Source organism: Bubalus kerabau, chromosome X (genome assembly GCF_029407905.1).
Source record: "Bubalus kerabau isolate K-KA32 ecotype Philippines breed swamp buffalo chromosome X, PCC_UOA_SB_1v2, whole genome shotgun sequence".
In the NCBI taxonomy this organism is placed as follows: Eukaryota; Metazoa; Chordata; class Mammalia; order Artiodactyla; family Bovidae; genus Bubalus; species Bubalus kerabau.
Genome location: NC_073647.1, coordinates 120,680,949 through 120,707,756, shown reverse-complemented (window position 1 = coordinate 120,707,756; position 26,808 = coordinate 120,680,949).

Sequence of the window (26,808 nt, the reverse complement as noted above, 5' to 3'; positions counted from 1 at the left end):
CTGAAGGACATGGTTATTAAGGATGTTGACCGTTGAGCTTTTGTTGGGTACAACTTGGAGGAGAGTTGAACACAACCTGCATGCCCATCCTTAGGGGACTGGATAAGAAAACAAAGGTGGATGGACATTATGAAATATTATGTGGCAGGAAGAAGCAACACACAAAATCCATATACGGCAAGGCAGGAGCTCTCCATAACGTGTGGAGTGAGTGAAGAAAGATAAGAAAATGAGTGAGATTTATAACACGATACTGGTCATGATGCATACCAAGCACCTACCAGAGAGACGATGCTTGTAGGGAGAGGGGAATGAAAGTGAGGATTGGAGATGATGGAGGGAAGAAAAAGAAAGAATAAGATGCAAGCCGGGTTTTACCTGGTCCAGGGTTTCTTATATACTAGGAGCCAAGGACTATGGTTAACCATCTCCTTGGACCTGAAGATCTAAATATATTTTATTAAGTAAATAAAATGCCTGGAACACAGTAGGTGTTCAACAACTGGTCGCTAAGAATGTGGCTGCGAGGACAACTGAGTGATTTTCCAGAAAGACAAAAGCCTAACATCTCCTTTAGAAACTAGAAGGCAAAAAAGGAATGGCTTTCCCCACTCCATGGCTCATATCCTGGGGGGGAGGGGGTAATATTGGGTCACTGCACCCCCAAAAGGGTCTGTCAATTTGAATAGGAAAAAAGTCACTTTTGTATTTTCACTTGCCTCTGGGAGCAATTTAGCAAGTGCACGATTTTATTAGGAGTATCTATGAGTTTATCACAAAGAGAAATCATAGATATTTTTATATCATGTTATATAGCTATTGCAGGTATCTTGTGGAGAAGGAAATGGCAACCCACTCCAGTGTTCTTGCCTGGAGAATCCCAGGGATAGGGGAGCCTGGTGGGCTGCCATCTATGGGGTCGCACAGAGTCAGACACGACTGAAGCGACTTAGCAGCAGCAGCAGCAGCAGGTATCTTGAAATATACTCAGCATGACTTGGAAATTATGGTCGTTATTAGACCTGCCACTAGATCATACTTAATGCATTAATAAGTGTGCATTTATCACATATCTGTGTTTTTAATATTTTTATAACTGCATTTCCACATAATTAGTTTCCTTTTTGATCTTTCGGTTTTATTTTATGTACTTAAAGCTGCTTTCTGAGAAAAGGTCTGTAGGCTTCCCCAGATGTCAGAGGGACCCTTGGCATGGCAAAGGGTAAAACCCTGTCAATAGGCTTTATTATTGCTTCCTTAAGTTGGAAGATTCGTGAGAAAATTCATTTAGGACTTTCCGATACCCTATCCTCACCAGACAAGAATGAGTTCAATGGTGGCCCCAGCTGTGTGGTGTCACCCAGCTGGTTGCTGCCTCTCAGGGCTGCAGGGACAGGGAAGGACAGAGCAAAGGGGGGAAGGGAGGAAGGAAGGAAAAAGAAAGCGATTGGAAGATTATTTCCCCGGCTCCTTCTCATCACTGAATTGAACTTTACTTTTAATAAAATTATTATTAAGTAGAAATGGCGTGCTCATTATTTTGCATTTAGGTGATTTTCAGAGATACAGTCCCAGTAATTACTTGCACTGGGGAAGGCTGACACGGTCTATTTTTTCGAATGTACTTGAACCGGCATCTTCCATTCCAGGCATAGCTTTTCCCCAGACTACAGAGAGGTGTAGACAGTCACTGCTGGCTTCTTCGTCTTGCCTGACTGAGACCAACACATGCCCTTAATATGGCCCAGAGTTCTTGAAGTCATCATAGGGTATATGGAGAAATATCCCACACCCTGAATTGTGATATTTGTATCGGAAAGCACCCAGAGAGAGGCACTCTCTTCTTTGTACAGATCACAGCTATTCAGATCTGGGCTAAGTGGAGGTTCTCTCCAAGGCAGACCCTACAGAATTGAAGCACAGCTAGCTTATTTGGGAAACTCAAGAAACCCTGGTGGAGACACGGGGCAGCGAAACAGGAAAGGGAAGGCAACCAGTAATGGGGACATTGTTAATCCAGCCACGACAGTGGGCAACTGAATCTTAATATCCTGGAGACACTCTGGGAAAGGTGCAGAACATGCATGTCAGCATTCTCCCACCCAGTGGGGCAAGGGAACTGGGGCATTTATATACCAACTCCCAGAGTCATTGGTTGAGGGCTGCTCACAGAGGGTGTCGCTTTTCAGTTCTTCCAGTTTGTATGGACAACATGTCCTTTTGCATTTTTTAATTTAAACTTAAAGAGACTTCCCTGGTGGTCCAATGGCTAGGGCTTCTCGCTCTCACTGCTGAGGGCCTGGGTTCGATTCCTGATCGGGGAACTAAGATCTCACAAGCCACACAGTGTGACCACAACAAAGCAAAACAAAAATTAGGCACAGAACTGCCGACACTGGCTTTTGGGGGTGAAGAGAGCCCAAGGCACTGGTGAGCAGGGAGGTGGTAGAGCAGCCGTAATACCTGCTGCTCCTCCAGGTAACAGTCTCTCCACCCCCCAATTCAGCTTCCCCATCTCTGCAAGAGGCAAGAACTCTCCAAAGGTTGCAAACTAGAGGCCTTTGAGCCAAATGAGTTTCTTGGGTGTGTTTGGTTTGGCCCAGATGGTTTTTATTGATAAAAATTTTTATTACAATTTTTAATTATTTTTATAGTTGAATCAACTTAAAATGAGGAGGTTTCTCATGAAAACTTTTTTTTTCTCTCCAGAAAAATCTATTTGGCAACATTAGACCTCAAACTCAATGACCCCCAATACCATATGGGTCTGGGAATGTAGACTTTTTTATACCCAAAGTCAAATTGTTTAAGGAAAAACTTTTGCAGCTTGCTGGCAAAGTCTCTCCTATCCCCTTTTTTTGTTAATTTTTTCTTCCTTTTTTTTTTTTTTTTTTTTTGCTGTGCTGCACAGCAAGTGGGATCTTAGTTCCTGATCAGGGATCAAACCCATGCCCACTGCATTGGAAGTGCAGAGTCTTAACCACTGGACCACCAGGGAAGTCCTTCCTAGCCCCTTTTTTTAAAGTGTTTTTTGTTTGTTTTGTTTGTAAAGGCAATTGCAACTCTATCTTTTTACAGAGTTTCGAGGTGGGGAATTGGCTTCAAACCCCAGGTAGCCTCAGCCCGCCCTGCCAGGGTTGAGAGCCAGGATGTTTGAGCATCAGCTGGTAGGCGGGCTGCTCACTGGGAAGGCCCCGCCATCTGTTCCCAGAGATGGCGAGGGAGCCATCTTCCTCCCTGCACACCTGCCCCCAAACTCAGGCCTAGGGACATTTTATAACCCAAGAATTGTTCTGGTCTGAGCCAAGTATAGGACCCCCAATACCTCCATTCTTTGCTACATTCTCCTTCATCTCCTGGAGTACGAGATGAATCAGCTGTCTCCAGCTCAAAGCATCTCTTTTCAGCTGCTGGGTTCCAGCCAACCCCCAGAGGCCACCAACTGTGCCCATCAACAGAAGTGGAAGTCGAGGGCTCTCAGCCCGTCAATGCTCTGCCCTGGGAGTCGGCAACTGATGACACAGGCTGGCCCCTGATTGCCAATCTAGATGGTGCTTTCAAATGTGCCATCCCTGGTGATACCCTCAAACGCAGCTGTGATTAGTCTAGTCTCCAAGGCCTTCGAGAAAAACCTCAGTGACTGAATAACAATGGGAAAGTCAGTCTAAAAGGGTGGGAAATCTGAATCCAAGGGTCTCTTTGAGTGAAGTGAACTTTTATTCATTCCACACGCATGAAATAAGGGCTTACAGGATGGTCAAGGAGCAACTCTGACTTCATGAATGGATAAGAATCATCAACGGAGTCACTTTCTTTTTAAGAATAGAAATGGGTACGAGGGAAATGATGTTTGCATCCTTAGAAGCAATTGGCATTCTTGACTGAGCTGGGAGTTGCCTTTCCAAACATGGAAAGAACGTGGCTCTGGCACCAGACTGCTGTTTCCAATTCAGGCTGTGTGACCTTGGGCAAGTCTTACAGAGAGGTTACAGGGTTGCTTTGAAGATTAAATGAAATATCCATATAAAGTACTCCAGCCCCTTCTTCAGAGTCAGAACTCAGTAAATGTTATAATTATCATTGTACTATTATGAATTTTTTTTTTCAGAAATAGTGCCAAGATTAGCATCAGTTCTGGTTCTCTGTGACAAAAAAATAAATCCAAATTTCTGAAAAGTGAGGTCTGAATGGATGAGCTCTTACAGGCCCTTTCCTTTCCCCTGGCCCTTGTCGCAGTAATGGGGCTGGCAGCAGAGCCCAGTGTTGGCAGCTGGCCCGGGTGGAGCAAAGGGCTGGGGCAGGGCCACGGCAGAGCAAGGCCTCCAGGCCCCGAGAACTTGTGTATGCAGCTGGCCTCCCTGCTGAAGTGCAGGTGGAGGTGAAACATCAGAATCCAATTTTTTGTCACCTTGTGAAATTATGAGCCTCCATTCCTGTTGCACTGCTATCATCAGAGCACAGTGGACACGTGGGGTGATGGCTGTTGCTGGGTTACTCCTTGTAAGTTCAAACAGTTCCACATGCTGAATGACAACAGATTTGCCGTGACCTGGGTAAATTCAACCGATGCTTCCTGCCTAGGTAGACTTTGACGTGATGCTGTACATCTGCTTCTGATGAAGGGAACACCTCACTCAGTAAAGCAGGAAATAAAAATGCAGTCCTACCTTGGCAGTTGGTTTCCATCTCTCCTCCCTCCCTACCTCTCTCCTTCCCTCGCTCCCTTCCTTCCCTCCGTCTCCTCTCTCCCTGCTTCCTCCTTTCTTCTTTCCTATCTATTTTTCTTTCTTGGTTTTTTCTGTCATTGTTTTTTTTTCCTAAGAGAAGAAACACCAGTGCCGAACTGCTGTGTTCTTGGCGCCAGACCCTGCTCTCCGTGTGTACACAGTCTGAGTCCTGTGTCCAAACAGAAGACAGAAATGTGATCAGGGCCCAGTAGAGGGAAGGATTTGACAGGGCTTCTGCAGCCCAAATCTCCAAGATGCAAAGGTAAAGTCAGGCTCGGTTCTTAAAGGTTACATTTCACATTTTAATTGCCTCACACGAAGGCCACTCTGAGCCGGGGCTCCCCACCCCCCATCTGCTTGGCAGCCCTCCCAGCTCCCCGAGGCTGAGGTCTCCCACCAAGCACCTCCCTCCTTCCTCCAGCTCCAGGAGAACTGGGGCCACAACAGCCACAAATACCAAGGAGCTGAACAGTAAGTGGGTCTGTAGTACTGGTTGGATCTCGTTTTAGCCCTGCAAGTTTGTTCTAGCTACTACCTGTCTCTAGGTAACAAGTCACAGTATGACTTGGTGGCTTAAAACATTTATAACTGTCTCCTGGCTCCTCAGTTGACTGGACTCAGCTGTATCGTTCTCACCTGGGGTCTCTCACGCCCTCACTGGGGCTGGGGCTGAACTGTTCCAGAGGCTCAGCTGCGCTGAACATCCAAGTCGGTGCGCTCATGGGGCTGGTGCTTGGGTGGACCTACAGGGGATCTCTCCATGTGGCTTGGGGTTTACTCAACATTGTCACTGAGCTCCAAGACTGTCCTGAGCAGGAGCTCGAGCAGCAGAACAAAGACAAGCATTCCAGGAGAAGCATTCCATAGGAATTGAGCGGAAGCTGCATGGCCTTTGATAATTCAGCCTAGAAGTCACATAGTAGGATGTTCCCGGTGAGCCATTGGCCAAGGCAGTCCCAGAGGCCACCCAGCTTCAAGGAGGGGGGGGGGCATAGACTCCACCTCTCAATGGAAGAAGTGCCAAAGAACTTGGGGGGCATATTTTAAAACTGCTACAGCATTCAAAACAATAGTTCTGGTCATTTTCTTCAACTGAAAGGTCCTGATGATGCTGAAGTCTTCAACACCAGCCTAGCTCTTTGCATCCAGAGGGAAGGGTGGAAGATTTGAAGGGAAAAATGAATGGCACATTTTATTTCTTATCTTGCAGTGGTTTTTTTCAGGTGCAGGTGACAAATCAGAAGTCTCTGATATGCTCATAGCCTGAAATGGGTTTAAAAATTTTTATCCAGTATTTTAAAGGTTGGAGTTTTTTTTTCCTTAAAATTCTGAGCTTTCAGCATCTCTTACAAAATCAGATCTGAGCTGAATGATGGCTGCTCCCCTTAGACAGGGCTGATGTACAGGAATGCCACAGTGCCCACCCATTCCTACTGGTCCAATACTCAGAGTGAATATCAGTAGTTATCCATCTACATGGCTGCACTGTTTTCTTCTCGTTGCTCTCATTTTCACTTTAGTTAGAAAAAAATTTATTGTGGTACCATGTCTTTATCCAAAGCGAGAATACAACACAAAGTGAGAATAAACGGCATTTTTAATGGATATAAGAAAACATCCTGATAGTTTAGTCACTCAGTCGTGCCCAACTCTTTATGACCCCATGGACTCCAAGCCACCAGGCTCCTCTGTCCATGGGATTCTCCAGGCAAGAATCCTGGAGTGGGTAGCCATTTCCTTCTCCAGAAAACATCCTACATTATTTTTAATACACACCAAAGAGGATTATATTGATTGTTCTCATGGCCCTCCCTCTCCCCTCCCGTCTTTCCTCTCTTTCTCTTTCCTGCCCTTTCTTTCCTCTTTCCTTCCTTCATCCCCTCTCCCTTCCCCCTCCCCATCTCCTCTCCGTCTCTTTCTTTTTTTTTCAATAGTTAGCAGGAGAATGAGGAGAGGTGGTCGATTCTTGTTAATTACATTGAATTGATTTCATTTTTAGTCTTTGCCTATTACTTGAGTTAAAACAGTTTTTCTCTCTCCTGCTGTTTGTCTTTTACATGACAGCCAAATGAATAAACACTTGGGAACCTCAAAACACTATCTTTGGTATAACAGACACATCAAAAGGCCTCCCGGACAAGCCTAAAGTGGTCTCCCAAATGATGTGGGTGGTCTGCTCTCCCCAGGGAGAGGCCCCTTGCCAGCTCGACCCTGGGCTTTTTTGACTGTGTTTATGTTCCAGGCCAGAGAGGTAACTTCCCCAGAACAACCCCTCTGACTGTTCAAAGTACAGCCAACTACAAGACAACAGACAAGTCGCTTCCCTTGACTGATGACCCTCATGTCCACATTTGGCATTCAGTACTTGGCCACAGAGTCCAGCCCTTGTGGTCTGAGAGAAGTCTGCCACCTCCCCATACATAGCTTTAGACTTCTCTGTTCATCCACATTTTCCAGCTCTCTTTTGATTGATTCCAGAGTCTGTTTTCCTCTCTCTCTTTCTCTGTCTCCCTCTCTATTCCCTGGAAGCTTGAGGCCAACCCCATTTGCCCCTTTCCCTGTTGTCCCTGGCATTTGGTTCCGGTTCATCTCCTGCATTTCTAAATACCTTTATGCCTTTCGCATAGACAACAGTCTTCAGGGCATCTCTCCTAGATTTATCTGAGGAGGAGAGGTTCCTTTGAGCAGGAGCCTCAGAATGTTCAAGTCCTAAGTAGTCCTAAGGAGAATAAGGGAGGGGATGAGCTAGGAGAGGGGATTAACAGCCACATAGACCCGGCTGGAGGACATTCAATGGCCCACGTCTTTGTGGGACAGCCACCTGCTCCGGCTCACAGTGGAGCCCCATGAGTCTCAGGTAGAGGAGCCAAGCCAGGATGGGGGGAAGGGGTTGCTTCACTTGTCTCCACGTCAAGAAAACAAATGTTTGGGCAGGAAATTTCCCTTCGAGAATGATCTGCTTTTCGAAGGCAACATTTTTCTGAGTTATTTCCTCATGGGAAACCTCTCAACTATCTCAGAAAGGAAAATATTCCTCCTTCTGTGCTCAGTACGCTACTTTGACTCATAGGGGAGATATGCCTGCGTAGTAACGAAACTGATTTCTCCACTCCCGCGAAAAGCAGCTTGCGTGCATGCGGGTCTGTATTTGTACATGGGCATGCTTATGTGTATGAGTGATTGTGCGTGTGTGTGCAACGTGTCAGCCATGTGTGTATGTGTACATGTGCACTCGTGCATCACAGTAGATCACAGAGACACTTAAAGGGAGAGAGGGAAGGTACAAGCTGCTGAAATATGGGTTTACAGGGAGGCTGTGAACTCGTCACAGGGCTGTCTCTAGCAGGCTCCTCCCATAACCGAATGCCTCCAGGATCCAGCACCATGAAAAGAGAGGTGAAGTCATTTCACGTGTCCACATGCCCATTGCTGGCTGAGGCTGAGTCATCAGGGAGGCATGTCACACTGTCCCCCAACCTATGTCACCCTATGCCACAGGGGGATCCCATCGCCAGATGTTGGCCCATGGTACCCCTCCACCCCCTACCCAGAGCATCCCATCATTCTGGGAAGTTCCTATTTTATGACATAAAGAATCCTTGACCAAGAAGGAAATGATTTGAATTTGAAGATTTGGGGCAAGGACCCTAAATTCTCTGAGTGTCAGTGTCCTCCTTTGTGAAATGAAGATAACTGTATCCCCTGCCAAGAATTCAGTGTGTATGTAGCTGGCTGGAAGGTGTGTATAAAGCTAGCCTAGTGCATGAACTGACGTGGATAGGGTCCTAATAGGAAACAGAGAATTTTCTCCAACACCTGCCTTTACACCTGTAACCATCTGGGCATCCCATCCCCACCCTAGATCCCTTGACAGTTTCACCAGCTCCCAAATATTCAAGTAAACTTTGGGGATGAAATTGCACAGTCTGCTCTCCTAAGGCTCGACCTGACGTTTGGGGACCTGCACAGAGAACAGGGAGGAGAGGCTGTGTTTTCTCTGTGGTGCCATTTCCACTCCTCTACTCCTCTCTTTGGCTGTTTAAGAGTCTTCTTTCCTTCCCTGGTGCACTGGAGTCTGGAAGGAGGGAAGGGAGAAAAGTGCACATTTCATACTGGACTAGCCTGCCCCTTATCCTATCATTGGGCTCTCCCCAAGGAGGCACCCAGATGCTGCCTTCCCAGGGGGCATGTTTATGGGCTCTTGGGAGGCTCCACACAAAGCTCTCAGCAGCGCACCATCCCTGACAAGCGTGGGTGGCACACTTTCTGGCTGTCCTTACATGGCACCCCCTCAATCCCTGCCTGCTGTGGCTCACCCATCACCTCTCACTGTGGCGCCCCTACCCCCAGCAGGCAGCTTACCTCCCATGTAACTCATGTAGTCCCCAGGAAGCTCATTCACCTTGCCATGCCAAGTCCTGGGAGTGCTGCCCTGTCCTGCCCTCTTTCCTGCACCTGCCCTCATGGGTGGTGATTTCAGCTATCCCTTCTCCTTCTGGATTCTCCAGACAGGAAACAGGTGCTGATCTTACTCTCAAAGCCTCCTCCTCCTGGGGCAGAATCAGGGTCTTACAGGAATTCCAGGGCACTGGTGTGGGCAGCCCACTGATCTGCCAGACATGGAATGTTTCTGATGGGCAGTCTTTGCTCCTGGGTTCCCCATGGGCCTGGCTGAGACTTTCTTAGAGCTGCGCTGTGTCTGAGGCTCTTCCCACCCCCATCTTCCTTCCTTTCCCCTCCTTTCTCAGAGATCAGACCTACATCTTGGCCTGAAGGCTCTCCCACCTACTTCTGCTCCCTCCTCTTTGACCCTTCACAGGGTCTAATCCCATCAGGGCTCAGCTCAAGCTTTATCTCTTGGAGGTACAGGGGACCAACCTTCTCCCGATGCTCCATACCTTCTCTGGGCTCCCAGATCACCTTGTGACCACCTCAGCCAGAGCCCTCCTCTTCTGCTGGACTCATCCATTTCCTGCCTGTCTCACCCAACAGCTGAGTTCCTCCAGGGAAAGAACTAGGCACGTAGTAGGCACTTAAAATTTGTTGAATGACTCAACAAATAACAGAGGAAGACCAGCTAGAGAACCTGTGAATATGCGGCTTGGAGAATATAAGCATGGGAGACATTCTTTGCTGCTGCTAAGTCGCTTCAGTCGTGTCCGACTCTGTGCGACCCCATAGATGGCAGCCCACCAGGCTCCCCCATCCCTGGGATTCTCCAGGCAAGAACACTGGAGTGGGTTGCCATTTCCTTCTCCAATGATGAAAGTGAAAAGTGAAAAGTGAAAGTGAAGTCGCTCAGTCATGTCCGACTCTTAGCGACCCCATGGACTGCAGCCTACCAGACTCCTCCATCCATGGGATTTTCCAGGCAAGAGTACTGGAGTGGGGTGCCAAGAAAAAAAATATGTAAAGGGTAATTTCCATACTGTTCATGAATTTCAAAAGCCTGACTTATAGGGCCTGACCCTAATCCTAAAGTTTCATGACCCCAAATACGTGTCGCTCAGTCGATTATTGCCCGTCCTTTTTGTCTTTTCATGAAGACACATCTCTTACTTGAGGATGAAAGTTGCTAAGAACATAGGAGCTGCTTTACAGCAATTTGCTCCCCGGTTCTCTTAGAATTCAGAGGACCACCAGTTTAAGGGAAGATTGCTTGATTTTGGAAAATGGAAGCCCTCAGAGCTAGCTAAATAAAGGGCCTTTAAGTAAGGAAGCTGGGGTAGTTCAGAGGCCCCAGAGCACACATCTCAGGTAGGTCTTGGGAGAAATGGCAACCAAGACCTGGGAGGTTAGGAGCCAGGAGCCAGGGCCTCCTAGCCCAGCAGGCCATATACTTCTGCCCGACAGGAACCCCTTCTGCATAAAGCCAGCTGTTCATCAATTCTCAGGCAAGCATTCAACTGAGGAGCCCAACTAAACTCATGGGTCCTGATCCCAAGGTATTGAGAAGGGGCCTGCTGGTTGTCAGCTATGGTCCCAGGGTGTGGTCTCAGATCCATGAGCAGGGCTCCTGGGAGGACACTGGGAGGAGGGGTGGGCTGACAGGGAATACAGCCACCCCTCATCCCTACCTTGCAGCCACGGAGCAGCCTTGAGGGTCAGAAAGGATGCCACATTTTCCTCATCTCAAAGATAAGGAAGTGGAGGGTACCAGGTTTAAAACTTGGTTTCCTCCAGAGCCAATAAGTTCATCGCTACACCACACCCTCCCCCTGAACTTTAAATTAATACTCAGCAGCACTCTCCCTCACATTTAGAGCCATGAGCTCTAAAAAAAAAATACTACATTTAACATTTTAGGACAAATTTTTCTGTAATTCCCTCATAATACCCCAAATCATTCAAAGCCACTTTACTGTCGGAAAAGAAACATCTATGCATACACTTAGATCATTTATGCCAAATGCCTTTTTAACAACATTTCTCAATTAAATATTCAGCAGAGATAATTGTAAGCAGAGATAATCGGAAGCATTTCATCCAGTTGGGAAAAAAAAAAAAAAAACACGTCGGAGGTGAAAGAATCCAAAATGGGGAATATCAGAAATTAGAATGAAAGGCCCACAGCAGCTGACGCCTGTCCAAAGGGCACAACCAGAGGTCAAAGCCACATCTCTCTGGATTTGTTGGCATTTAACTAGATGCAAAATGTCAGCGCAGAAAATGGGTTGTTCAGTGCAAATATTAACAAGAGAGGAGTGTGTCAGTGTGGAAATGGAGCTTCAGCCGACCACAGCCTTTCTGACTCTCCCCCTAAAGCCACTCTGAAGCAACGAGGGAACTTCCTTTTGGTTTATTTTCACCCTCTTTGCTGGAGGTAAAGCTGCAGGGCATTTGTTTCAGAAAGGGAAGGCTGATTCAGGAAGCACTGGGCAAGATGTTTGTGTTTGCCTGTAGTGAGGTCAGTTTATTCTATCCTAGTCTACTACCAGGGCTTCCCTGATGGCTCAGCAGGTAAAGAATCTGCCTGCGGTGCAGGAGACATGGGAGACGTGGGTTCAATCCGTGGGTCAGGAAGATCCCCTGGAGGAGGAAAATGGCAACCCATCCAGGATTCTTGTCTGAAAAATCCCACAGACAGAAGAGCCTAGTCGTCTAAGCCAGAGTTAGCGACTAAGCATGCATGCACGCATTCTACTATCCTATCCTACCTGTCCCTACCCTATCCTGTCCGATCCTACTCTATTTTATCCTATCCTACTTTACAGCTTCCCAGGTGGCTCAGTAGTAAAGAATCCTCCTGCCAACGCAGGAGACATGGGTTCGATCCCTGGGTCGGGAAGATCCCCTGAAAGAGTAAATGGCAACCCACTCAAATATTCTTGCCTGGAAAATCCCATGGACAGAGGAGCCTGACAGGCTACAGTCCATGGGATCACAAAAGAGTCAGACACGACTTCGAAACTAAACAACAACAATGAAATTTTACACTATGAGACTATGCTAATCTACTCTGTTCTGCTCCTATTGTTGTTGTTCAGCCTCTCAGTCATGTATGACTCTTTGCCACCCCGTGGACTGCAGCACACCAGGCTCCCCTGTCCTTCACCATTTCCCGGAGTTTGCTCAAATTCATGTCCATTGAGTCAGTGATGCTACCCAACCATTTCATCCTCTGCTGCCCGCTCTCCTTTTACCTTCAGTCTTTTTCCAATGGTCGGCTCTCCTACTCTACCCAACTCCTGTTCTAGTCTATTCTGTTTCTTCTGCATATATTCAGAAGAGGCTGGCACTTAGCAATGTTTATTTTATCAAGACCAGGAAGAAGGCGAAAGGGTAAGAAAATGCTTTCCTTTTTTTCCTCTTCTCTGCACTGAGGATTCTGTGGTAGCTCCAAGCTGCACATTGAGCTTTATGTCATTACCCTCCTCTGCACAGAGTCTCCTCAGAAAGATGTTCCTACTGGCTTCTTCCCCAGCTCACGGCATTTGCCATCTTGTTCTGAAAAGGGAAGCTCACCTGGGAGTCTGATTTGGTGACAGGTGGAAAGCTTCGGGCTGCTCTTTCAAACAGGAAGAGTGTTGATTTGCGGGCTACGGAGGAGCCATGTCTGGCCGTCGTCCTCCTCTGAGGATGAATCCCCTGGCAGCGGCAGTCAGATCCTCAGCCGGACAGCTTCAGAAACCAGATGCTCTCCCCCCGCCACCCCTCCCCAGCCCCCGACAACAGATAGGCTCACTGGTCCAGCTCAGCAGAGACTGAGGTCCACAAACCAGGATGACTAGTCAGACTGATGCAGAGGGATGCCAGATGTTCCCGCCAGCCCAACAACCGCATTCTCTGCTCATGATCAAATGATACGGACAGCCACATTAGTAGACTGTGGCTTGGTGTTTAGCACGAAGTCCGGCTTAATTGGAGCATTAAAGGAATTGTTGAAGTGATATTAGATGGTTCACTCACCACGCTGCTGGGAAAATCGCTGAGCTAGCCTTGGAAAGCAGGTAGGACCAGAGGGCAGCTGTGGAGCCAGACCCAGGCCAGAGAGAAAGCCGGCTTATTCTGACAACAGATGACACATGCTTGACTCCTTTGCTCACTGGTATCTGCCGGAAACTGGATGTGGCCGCCACCATGGCAGCTTCCAGAAAGAATTCTCATTGTCCCCAGCTCCAGATTCAAATCTGTGGCAGGTGGATCGGACTGGCTGAGCCTAAGTGTGCATGGCTTACCTCGAGGAATGTTGGAAAGGCAGTGTACTAGTCTAGGTTTCCCCAGATGAGAACCCTGCAAATAGTTTCCTTGAGAGGGATCCCAGGGAGCACCAGTAGGGGAAAGGGAGGAGCCTGCTGTGGGCAATGCAGGCTCATCCTTCTTGGGAACCTCTGGGCAGCAACCTGGAGTTGTCCCACCTGAGGGGTGAGAAGGGCTCCCCAGGTGGCTCAGCCATAAAGAATCTGCCTGCTAATGCAGGAGAGGTGGGTTCGATCCCTGGGTCAGGAAGATTTCCTGCAGAAGAGAATGGCAACCCACTCCGATATTCTTGCCTGGGAAATCCCATGGACAGAGGAGCCTTGTGGGTCACAAAGAGTTGGGCATGACTGAGCAACTGAGCACAGCACACAGCACCTGAGGGGTGAGGAAACTGGAGGAGTTATTTAAGGGGAGATGGTTTGTAGAATATTTATTTGGCTGCAGCATCATTCTTTGTGGCACACGGGCTTCTCTAGTTGTGGCTTGAGAGCTTTGTTGCCCTGCGGCATGTGGGATCTCAGTTCCTGGACCAGGGATAGAATCCATGTTCCCTGCATTTCAAGGTGGATTCTTAACCACTGGACCACCAGAAATGTCCCAAGAAACTAGAGTTTAAATCCATCAATTCCCATCTGTCATTGGTTGAAGGTGGCCTTAGCCCCACCCCCTCAGGGGAGGTCACCTTCCCCACCATTCCAGCATGCTTACATTGGCACATACAGAGGCCATGCGTTCTAAGTGTTTCTGCATGGGCACAACAGCATCTGCTACAGCGAGTGCCATGCAGTTTTAGCTGCTCGAGTGCCAGTGGGGGCTCTGCCTCCTACCTAGATTCTAAGAAAGGCACTCCAATGCCAGGCAACCAAAACTATGACAACATTCTCTACATGTGGATGCCTTTTGCTTTATCTGCAAACTCTCCTTCCTTCTCTGCCCTGCCCCTTCCCCCAAAACCTGGTAGTTCCCATAGGAGTGACCACTTCTTACCATGGTCACTGGATGCTGTTAATTGGTCCAGAGTAGTGCCTGACTTAAGACAAGGCAAATTAGAACTCTTTCCTGGAATTTTCCAAACTAGAAAGGAGTTGATTTTTCTTTTTTAAAAAACCATCTGAGGTCTGGAACTTAAGATGCAAAATTCAGAAGCTCTGAATTCACAGACCTGAGCAAAAGAAGGCATCTAGGTGGCATTCTTTTTTTTTTTTTTAGGTGACATTCAAGTCTCCAACATGCTCAGCCGTGTCTGACTCTTTGTGGTCCCATGGACTGTAACCCACCAGGCTCCTCTGTCCATGGGGTTCTCCAGGCAATAATACTAGAGTGGGTTGTCATTCCTTTTTCCAGGGGACCTTCTTGACCCAGGGATCGAACCTGCATCTCTTGCATCTCCTGCACTGGCAGGTGGATTCTTTACTGCTGTGCCACCTGGGAAGCCCCCATACTACACGTGATCTTAGCCAAAAGCCAAAAAACATCTCTCAGATAAATCTGAACAAGGATTCCCTCCTCACGGAGAGGACTCCTTGTCGAGCTAGTCATCACCATTTACTGAAGGCTCCATGCTTAGTACTCGGCAAGGAACATCCTTCTTTCTCCCTCTATGAGATTGGAACTCCATCCCCATTTTGCAGATGGGAAAAGTGGAGTTAGAGATTTAGGAACTGGTTTGAAATCACAAAACTAAAGAGTGCCTAAGCAAAGATGCAAAACACTCCTCCCAAGTCCGGGTCAGGTGCCTTAGCCTCTGTGCCAGGGCTGGACTTGGGTGGAGCGAGTGAGACACCAACAGCGCATCGTGGTCAAGTGCCCGTGCTGCACTTCTGTGGCCTTGACAGTGAGTGCCTCCTTAAATTCTTGCCCTGGGTGCCTTGCTTGTCTCACTCAAGTGCCAGAAGCCCTGCTCTTGGCTCCTGAGCAGAGGAAAGCCACCTGCTCAAGGACCCTGAGCCTACTTCTGCTCTGGAGTTGCTCAATGGGCTCCACCAGCCTCTGCTTCCGGGTCTTATTTTTCAGGAAGTTTCCATGACTAATCAGCCTTTTATTTATTTATTTATTTTTGTTTTTTTTCAAGACAGAGCTTAAGATAAAGGATTGGATTAATTAATTTAGCATTGCCTAAGCTTCCAATCACGTTCCAGGGCTGCCTCCCAGAGCCTGCCCTTATTCACCTCAGGTGGGCATTTGGGAGCTCATTTGCCCTTCAGCCAGCCTATCACAGCCCCTGGGTGGGGCTTCACACCATAGCTAACAAATCACACCCATTCTGTGCACGTTGTCCCAGTTTAACTGTGAGGTAGCCCTATAGCTACTATCTGGTGGTGTAGAGGGAGCTTCACAGTGGCCTCCACATATGGACAGCCCCTGATGGTTTCTCTTCTGCCTATAAAGGATCCTCAGACCTCACCGACAGTTGCAGCACACTGCATTGTAATTATCATTGGCCCGCCTCTCTTCCCTTCCAGCTGAGTCCTCGCAGACCCAGTGGCATACTGCAGCTTCCTCACCCAAGGGTGCTCAAGATATATTTCTTAGATGAAGATTAACTGGCCCTTTCTAGAGCTTAGCTCAGGTGAATCCACTGTCCCAGCTGGAGTGAAAATCATGCCAGGCCTCCATCTGCTTTGAAATGATAGAAGGGCATTCCTACTCTTTGGGGAGAAACTGCAAAGATTTAATGAAATGTTTCTTCTGTTGAGGCTACGGATGATCTGTTGACATGGTCTAAAGGGTTGTAGGTAGTTTAATGTCTTTCTGAACCATCAATTCTGCACTTTGTACCGACTCAGCAAATTGATCTGAATTTAGGCTACTGACAAGGACCTTGGAAATAATGTGGCTTCTGCAGGTTTAAGAAATGAAAGAATTTGAAAGTGGTCCTAACAAAGTCTGAGATCATAACCTCTGCCATCCAGAGCCTCCAACAACTCAGCCCTGGATCAACTGTAGCTGCACACATGGGTTTCCTGGCTCTGGTGCCCCTGCCTGAGGGCTCCAAACCTGCCTCAAAGTGCCAGCCTGGAGATCCTCATCTGCTCCCACCCTGTATTTCTCCTTGCAATAAGAAACCCTAAAGGCACACTATTTCAGGGTAGGCTTCCAACCCTGGATGCAGTTGTTCAGCTTGATGCAGTGGGACAAGCAGGCTTTGAAATTAGAAGACTTAAATATGCTCCTGGCATAGCCATTGACTAACTGTGACTCAGCATTTCCCCAAAAAGTTCCATGGAGTGCTAGAATTCTATGACATATTAAATAGGAATAGTGCATCGGGTAGCTATTGCCACTGAAATGATGCTGTGTAACAAGCAACCCCTAAACTCAGTGACACACAATGATAAGCATTTGTTTTTAACTCGTGCATCTGCAGGTTGGCTGGGGCAGCTCTTCTCCATGCGTCTCATTGTAGGATCCAGGATGGAGGGGCAGCAGCGCACCGGGGAATGTTCTTCTCATGGAGAATAAAACAAAAGCATGGAAGACAAGTTTTCACAGAAACATGGAATGGCCATTAAGGCCTCTGCTTGAAACTGGCACACTAGAGATTCACACACTGAATTGGGCAGGCACTGGATGGTGGAACCAGCTATAAAAAGAGAGAGAAAGGTCTCCTGAGCGCTGACAGTGGTGACATACAGCAGGGGCCTCACAGATGGAGGAGTCTTAAGAAGTCATAGGGTTGTGGAGTGCCAGGGTGGGGGGCACGGTTCTGGACTGACAAGTTTTGAGAGACTCTAGGCCAAACTGGTGTGACTAGCGATGGGCTGTGGTATTTCAGGGAAGGCTCCAGTGGACTGCTAGCCTGGACTGACCCCTGACTCCAACCCTGTGGAAAAGCTAAGCCTTCAGGTCAGAAATCAGAAGCCCCAGTCACAGGGCAGAGAGCTATGGGGGCAAGAAGCCATGGGTGCCATTAGACCCCCAGGCTTGGAGCACAGTCTGGTTTCAGTCAGAACCCTGCCTTTCCCTGCACCCTCCAAAATCTGTGTCCTTTTCCTTCTGTCTCATCCTAACCCAAACCAATTGGGAGGCCAGGTCCTCTTTGCCTTCATCAAAGTCTTGTTCCAAAACAAGACTGTCTCTTCCTGTGACTTCCACAAACAATGAAATACCACTGTCATGAGCATTAAGGCCATGATGGCAGAAACAAAGTTCACAGGAGACTTCCATTCCTCTCAGGTACGAGTAGGAAATTCTCTATGGAGTGGCAGGCTTCTCCTTAGTTCCACACGTGGTTTTCATTTCTCTGGGGGAAAAAAAAAGACTCCAGGTGTTGTTCTCCAAAATCTCACCCCCACCCCCACCTTGGCAGGCTCCCAGCTGCCCTAGTCTTTAGAAGTGCCAGTCTGGGGCTGACGGCTTCCAGCATCTTCCACAGTTGCAGCAAAAAATATGAAAGACTGTTATGCACACTGGCTTTTCTTTCATCAAAAACACTCAGATATTTGTCCTTGGCATCTCTCAGGGCTGTGCCTCATCCTTCCTTTGCCTGTGGCCATGATGAGCAATAGTTGAATGATATTTGTTTGGGTTTCTCCCCTTGTATGGAGAAGGAAATGGCAACCCACTCCAGTACTCTTGCCTGGAAAATCCCATGGACGGAGGAGCCTGGTGGGCTGCACTCCATGGGGTCGCTAAGAGTCAGATATGACTGAGCGACTTCCCTTTCACTTTTCACTTTCATGCATTGGAGAAGGAGATGGCAACCCACTCCAGTGTTCTTGCCTGGAGAATCCCAGGGATAGGGGAGCCTGGTGGGCTGCCGTCTATGGGGTCGCACAGAGTCGGACACGACTGAAGCGACCTAGCAGCAGCTCCCCTTGTAGTTCAAGGATCTTCACCCTAAAATCCCAGGTAACATGTCTCAGAGGCCTACAGGGTGGTACCCTGGGTCCCAGTGTCTCTGAGCCACCAAGATGGCATAAGAGCAACTCATGGGGAGGGGAGGGGGGGGCAGTTGTGTTTTTCTTTTGATGTTTTTTAAACAGAAAGGATACCACATCTTCTTCCTTTGGGGAAATAGCTTGGGAGGGGAAATGAAACCTGTGAAATATGCAGATGCATCCTAAAAATGGAAACATATTGTGGAAAGAGAATTATAATAGTAAGAGCAACCTCAACATATCGATTTGAAGGAAATATTGTTTGAATGAAAAAGCAAGATATCTGGGCAGGTAGGATCACCCAGTGCTCAGGAAGCAATAACTTGTTATTTGGGGGGTTACATTAAAGTGCTTATGAACACAGCCTCTGCAGCAAGGTGGCTGGCTGGAATTGGGATCCCACCTCTTCTACTTATCCATCATGTGACTTTGAGCAAGTTATTTCATGTCTCTGTGCCTCAATTTCCTCCTCTATCAAATGTGCCCAGATATCTTGCACTTCAATGACTGAGAAAAAATAAAGTTAAAGGAATGAATCTCTAATTGTAAAATTTGTGGTTGCCAGTGAGGAGATGGCTTGGTAAGACAGAGGTGGCAGGGCTGAGAAGGATATGAGGGGAGGACAGACGATCAGTATGAAATTCCTTCAAGCAGGGAGCTGCCTACCAGATCTACCAGAAATGCCAGCCCCTACTATGTATGAGGAAACATACTTCCCTTTAGGTCACTCCCATTCCAAATGGAAACCCACGCATGTCCTGGACCAGTTCTTCCAATTATGGAAAAGGCCCCCAAACATCCTCTGATTGGCAGACCACAAAAGCCGCATCCCCGAGATAATGATGATGATAATAGCGTTGGTAATAGCCATGATGCAGCTGTTACTCAGCCTCGTGCATCTTCAGAGCCTCCTGGGGATTGGCAGTGTGCTAAGAATAGTCCTAGCACCAGCATTCAAGAGCAATCGGCTGACCCAAGTGAACCCCACAAGGTAGGATCCTGCTTGCTGAATGGGCTGCCAGGTGTGAGGGGAGGGATTTGCTGCAAAGCTGAGTCCAAGAGGAGTTTTGAGTTCAGGCTAGGAGTTCAGGCTGTGAGTTCAGGCTAGAAAGCCCTGGAACAAGGATGGGGGAGAGACTTCTCTACATTGCCGCAATCAGTTAACCCCACTGTCAGATCCCACCTGTACCCTGGCTCCTAGGCCAGCTCTCCCTCATTGACTTCACTGCCCAGAGCAGGGAGACGAGTCAGCCACACATATAACATGGAGAAGATGCAGTACTGTCAGGGTAGATTAGCTCTAAGTGATGGAAAATGCCAACAAAGACTGGAGGAAGTTTCTTGCTCTCTCACGTAAATAAGATTCAGAAGTGGAGAGTTCAGGGCTAAAAGAGTGGCTTCACAAAGTCCACAGGATCAAGGCTATCATTATTATCATCATTATCGTTGTATAATTTGTACTGTACTATTATATAATTTGCATCTGGTGAAATACACAGATCGCGAAGGTATAGATTGATGAGTTTTGACAAATGTATACTCCATGTAATCAACAATGCAACTGAGATTCAAGACAGTTCCAATTCCAGCTGACCTCCACCACTCACAGGCAACCACTATCCAGACATCTTTCACCAAAGAGGGAGTGGTTTTACCCATTCTAGAATTCTATATACATGGAGTCATAAAGTGTATAGTCTTTTGTGTCCAGTTTCTTTCACTCAATATAGTACTTTATGGATTCACACTGGTGACTCAATGGTAAACAATCCGCCTGCCAATGCAGGAGACTCGGATTTAATCCCTGGGTCGGGAAGATCCCTGGAGGAGGAAATAGCAACCCACTCCTGTATTCTTGCACGGGAAATCCCACAGACAGAGGACCCTGGAGGTCTTCAGTCCATAGGGTCACAAAAGAGTCAGACATGACTTAGTGACTAAACAACAACAAAATGTTTTCGTATATACCAATAGTTTATTTGTATTGTTGAGTAGTATTCTATTGCATGAATATTCCACAATTTGTTTAATCACCCATTGATATTTAGATTGTCTCCAGTTTGGGGCTATTATGAAAAAAACAGTTACAAACATTAGTCTGCAAATCTTTGTGTGGACATAGGTTTTTAATCTCTCTTGGGTAAATACGTAGGAGTGAGATTGCTGAGTGTAGCATATGTATATGTTTAATTGTACGAGGAACTGTCAATTTTTCGAAGTGGTTCTAACATCTCAGGATCATTCTATCTTGTTCCTCTACCATGGGGTGTACATGACTTCCACACTGTGGTATTAAATGGCTGCTTGAACTCCAGCCATCACATCTACATTCCAGCCCACAGGAACGAAGGTGAAGGTAATCCTATGCTTCTCTTAATAACACTTCCTGGAAGCTTCTCACAATAATTCTGCTTACATTCCATTAGCTAGAACTTAGACACATGGCCAAACCTGGCTGCAAAAGAAGTTGAGATGTGTAATTTTTATTCTGGAGATCCAGAATAAAAGCACCCAGCTAGATACCGGGAGTTTTATTATTGAGGAAGAAGGGGTATTGGATAGTGGGGGGTAATAAGCAGCATCTGCCAAGACAGGTGGCCAGAAATCGGACAGGGACTATTTCTGTGTTGCTCAGAGAGGTTCCTGCAGAATCTTTCTTGGGCCTTGGCTCACGGTATGTACTCAATAAATGTTCAGGATTGGTGGAAGGAGAGAGGGTGAAGGAAGAGAGGAAGGAAGAGAAAAATAGCCCTGGTAGCCTCATGACTTGAGAAAGTTCTCTGGGATCATAATGTTCATCTGAAAAGAGGATTGTTTTTTTAAAAGCTTTCGCAATTCTTCAGTTTCTGAAGTTGTTTCCAAATATCTCTTGGAGGCAATTAAATGTCACTGTGTGAATTGTCAAGAGACTCCTTTAGTGGCCTGATAGGTGAGGGGCATTTTGACTTCTCTTATCTGATAGAGATATTTCGGGCATTTTGTTTTTCAGTATAGAGTAGTGTGTGTGTGTGTGTGTGTGTGTGTGTGTGTGTGTGTGTGTGCGCGCGCGCGCGCACACAGGCCTGCACACAGCAGATCTTCTTTGGACTTTTTCTTGTCAGAGTCTCACAATTTGTGTGGTGATAAACGCGTTGTCTCTCGGGGCTTGTGCCTTAGATATTGAAATGAGGGCTGAAGTGCCCGAGGGGAGGGAAAAAGAAGCCGAAGAGCTGGAGGTTGCTGGAAAGCCGAGCTGTGGCCTCAGCAGGCAGGCAGCAGGAACTTTTGCGAGAGGAGGCCTTGGTGTTTCCAGCCGGGTGCCCCTTCAGCAAATGAGGGGGTCATCAGGTTATGTTATTTTATGGTCCAAAAGCAGATATGGTCCGCTGCCTCCGCTCTACCCTGATAATTTTGTTTTCCTGGCGGGTTTGCCATCAAGGATCTGACATGCCATTAGGTTTTTATCTCTGCTGCCCAAAGGAGGGGCCACGGTGAGCTGGGGGTCTGCTTTTCATTAAAGTGAGACTGGTTGCACGAGCACTTCTTTGAACAAAACAAGCACGGTTCACGACAAGGTTAGGGGAAGGCGGGGCGGAGGGGAGGTTATTAGTTATTACCTCTGCTTCCTTAGCACGAGTGGGGGCTTCTCTCCTGCGGGGTTGAGCCCCCTCCCTGGGGGGAGGGGGGCTGAAAACTAATTCTACGCTCGAGCCATGATCCCCAAGCCCGCCTAAGAAGCGGCGCCTTTTAATCATGCCCAGTCACCAGGCTGATTCGATGACATCAACTGTTACCCATTAGGGAACCGGCTGACACCAAGAAAGGCATTTTCGCTGACAATCGGGGCCAGCACCAGAGTCGAGGCCTTGGAGGTGAGAGGCCCAATTTGGCTGGAGGGAGATCCCTCCCAGGGGAATCTCAGCCCATCCTGCCAGGGACAGGACCTCCTGCGGCCTCTGAAGCTTCTGTGTGCTTTCTCTCCCCAAGTGAAAGTGGTGTCTGGGGGGGACCCGTGAGGAGCAGGGGAAGGTGAGGGGACTGCCTCCGCCCCATGTAAAAGGGCCTGGTACATTCCAGATCTTTCATCTGCCTCACTCTCCTTGCAGCAGATCAAAACCAAGCAGAAACTGCACTCAGTAGCGAGTCTGAAGGGAAAAATATTCTGCAAATACCTTCATTTTCTTCTTTACAGATGCAGGAGATGATGTTGGTGTCAGGAGGGGTCCCGGCTGTTTATGGTGCTTGCATAAACAGCCTGGCTGACTTTAGTCAGTCCTGATAAGGGCAGTTTTAGTCAACCCAGGCACTCCAGGCCACCTTTTGTGTCGTTTTCATCAGCGACATCACACTGGGCTGAGGCTCCTTGTGGCGTGTTAGGCTCCCATGAAGCCTTGCCTCCCAGCCTCCCCTGGCCCCCTCTCCATCCCCTCTGCCTGCCTCCTCCACACTCTCACCCCACCCACCGCTGGGTGCGATTTATAAGCGTGGAAATCCCCTTAATCTCTGGGCTACGTGGTTGACTTCATCCAGGAATTCGGAGAGCTGTGTTGTCTCCCTCGAAAAGTGAATTATAACACGAGCATAGAATATTGATTCCAGGCGTGTGGAATTGTAATCCCCAAGTTCCCACGAAATGCACCCATCCGTGGAGAATTGGCCCACCCTTTCCACGAGTCCAAGGAGCCAGGACAGAGGCGCTCCTCTGGCTACTGCCATTCACAGTCACCTGGGGAGGGGGGCCTCTGGGCGCCCCCACATCTAGCTTCTATGACTTTGTATCTGCTCTCACACGTGTGATGTGCAACTCTGATTTGTATTTCTGTGGGGACCGACATCCATTGTGTATTTGAAAATCCCCCTGATGCCGCCAAAGCCAGGTGGCCACCTTCACACCATCACCTGCCATTAGGACTGCCCTGGTGGTCCAGTTTAAGACTGCACTTCCACTGCAGGGGGCATAGGTTCCATCCCTGGTTGGGGAAGTTCCACATGCCCCGAGGTATGGCCAAACAAAATAAAAAGGAAATTACAATATAATAATAAAAGGTTGCTTTTTTAAAAAAATGTCACCAGCCATTGACTACAAGCAGGGATGAAATATTTTCATCGCCATGGCCAGGTGCACTGGGGAGAGTACCTCATGGAGACAACCTGCCATGCCTAAGGAGGGAATTCTAGCTCCAAACCCTTCCGGGGGTTGCCTGGACCTCCATCCTGGGTTTCCAGAGGTATCGTGGCTCTATTTGCAGTTAGGTTGGGTTTATTGGGTACTAGCCCCTATGATGGGCTTCCCAGGTGATTCTAGTGGTAAAGAAGCAGCCTGCCAATGCAGGAGACATAAGAGACACAGGTTTGATCCGTGAGTCGGGAAGATCCCGTGGAGAAGGGAATGGCAACTTACTCCAGTATTCTTGCCTGGAGAATTCCATGTACAGAGGAGCCTGACAGACTATAGTCCATTGAGTCACAAAGAGTTAGACACGACTGAGTGACTGAGTGCACAGAACAGGCTTCTGTAAGCTGATCTTCCTTCTCTGACCTACCTATCTTTGGAGAATATGAGAACACTCTTCCCTCTCAGAATCTAGAGACTGTGAAGAATGTCAGGATGTAATTTGCAACTAAGAGTTCCCCAGAAGCAGGCAATGAGACATTGGGTGAATTCCCTGACAGCATGGGCCCAGCCTCCAAGCCTTTCTGATGGCAGGCTGGTTTGCTGTGAATGATAGCCAGGGAATGTCCGATACCTGGTCCCACCCTCTAGCTGAGCTCTGTCCAATAGAATTTTCTATAGTCGTGAAAATGTTCTAGAGCCGTGCTGCCCAATGTGGTAGCCCCCAGCCACCTGTCCCTACTGAACACTTGAAATGTGGCTAGTGAGACTAAGGAACTGAATTTTCGTTCTATTTACTCTTAATATATATTTCAGTTTTAAAAGCCACACAGCTAGTGTCTATATAGGACAGCACAGCTCTAGCTGGTTGTACACTGCAGAGAGGTAAGAATACAAGGTCAACCTTGTCAGGGGATGGCAGACTTATCTGGGTGTGGGTAGCCACTGGACAGCTTTCCAGTACCAACAGGCAAAAGGGAAGAAGGATGGATGGCATAGCCTGCCTCAAGGCCTTTGCACTAGCTGTATCTCCTACTCAGAGCACTTGTCCCCAGACACTCACATGGCCCACTGCCAAACTTTCTTTACACCTTTATTCAAGTGCCACCTTTTCAGTGAGGTCTTCCTTGGACACCTATTTAGATTTGTAATGTCACTGCTCCCTCAATTGCCCATCCATTTTCCCTGGTCTGTTTTTCTTCCCTGCCTTATCAGTTTCTGCCACACTTGATTTTGCTTACTTATTTGGTTAATTATCTATCTCCCTCCACTTGAATGTAAACTCTATGAAGATGGGTGTTGTTTGTTTATTTTCTTGCTTTGTCAACCTAGTCAACCTTCGGTGTCTAGAATGGTGCCTGGCACAATGTACGGTATTAATAAATATGTGAATAAGAGAATAAAGGAATCAATGAATGAAAAGCATCCATATCTCACCACCTAAAGATAACACTGCTAAGGACTGGCTGTATTCCCTTCCAGACTTTCTTCTATTGAGCCTCGTTTTGACTGAATCAAGTAGGAGTCCTGTCATTACCGAGAGAGAAGAAGGAGACAGCTCTCTCAAGATCTGTCTCCACCTACGATGACCTTGGTGGAGGTCTGGGCCTCAGCATGGCAGGCCCAGAAATCAATGCTAAAAGCATTAGTCCTCACAAGAATAATTAGCCTCCGAAGTACTGACCTACACTAACCAGACTCACAAAGACCTAATGGATAAAACTGAAAACCACTTTACTAATTCTTACCCATTTCCAGTAATCTTGCCATCAAAGAACCCACAACACTACACTGGAAATTAAGGCTTCACCTGAAAGAGGTGAGCTTTATTGATTGCCCACAGGGGCTGAATAAAGATTTTTAGGGACCTCCAATCACTGAAAATAGTATGGTTCCTTACACCATTCCATGTGTTATTCAAAATAAAAGTTATGCTCAACTATAAAGCAATGAGATTGCAATGAAAATAATATCCCTATGTTTCCCATTATGACAACTTCAATGTTTTAAAAATATATATTAAAAATCAAATTTCTTCTTTTTAACAATCATTTTTTTTCCTCTTGCTTTGTTGGTTCCCTGGGCATATGCTTAGTATTCTTATGAGACATCTGATGTAAAGATACTTAAGATTTGTTGTTAGGTAGAATTCTGTTATCATAGGAGAGTCTTGGAACAAGTAGGAGTTGGAGCCAACATAGCATAATTCAGAGAAGACAGATGAATAGAAACCAGGTCCTTAGTAGAATGATTTGTGCTGCTGGATCAAACTTTGCCTAAAGTCCACATTTCTGCTTAACGTTTTTTTCCACTTATGAGAACCAATAAATTACGTTTGATTTCAAGTTAGTTTGAGTTAAATTCTCTGTCACTTAAAACCTAAAGATTCCTAATAGATATACCTTAGAAATAAGAATCATAGCATAGAGAATTGAACAGACTTTAGCACCTTTCTAGATGTATTAAGACTGACATATTTTTATAATGTTTTCTTTTAAACTCTATGAAGAATCTTCACAGTCTTCCTTTCTGTTAAGAGTTACACCATCTTGCTTGTGTTATAACTAATTAGATCACTTTAGAAATTCCATGAGGGCAAAAAATTTGGCCTGTTTCATTTATTGAAATATCTTCAACATCTAAAGCAATGACTGGCCCCCCATAGGCATTCCATAAATACTGCCTGCCTGCCTGAATAACAGAAGAGTGTCATCTGCCCAAAGTCACATAGCTAGTTTTCGAGATAATAAGATGGGAAACCCAGCATAGTACGCCAGCAACATACTTATACTCTTAATTCATCAGAAAGAGGGAAAAGAACTAACAGTTGCTGTGCTCTTTCCCTAGAGCAGGAAGAATTCGGGTATGTTTATAGCCAACATCATATTATTATGGGAGTCCCCGGTGGCTAAAGTGATAAAGAATCTGCCTACAATGCAGGAGATTTGGGAGACGTGGGTTTGATCCCTAGATGGCAAAGATCCCTTGGAGGAGGAAATGACAACCCACTCCCTAAGTATTCTTGCCTGGGGAATCCCATGGACAGAGGAGCCTGACAGGCTACGGTCCATGGGGTCGCAAAGAGTTGGACATGACTGAGCAACTGAGCACACGTGCACACACACACACAAACTGTATTATTGTATGTGAATACCCCTGCATAGACATACCATACCAAGAGCTGGGTATAATTACTCTTGTTTTGCAAATGGAGAAACTGAGGTATCAAAATTTAAACTACATTCCCAAGATCGTGAGGCTACTGTGTGGCAGAAAATGCAGCTCAGCTTCTCCAACATGGAAAACACTCACAAAGGTGCCCAAGACATAGGCACCTCTTGGAAGATTCTGCAGATAATGAAAGTTATACGTACCAGGTAGCTTTTTGTTGTTGTTGTTGAGCTACTAA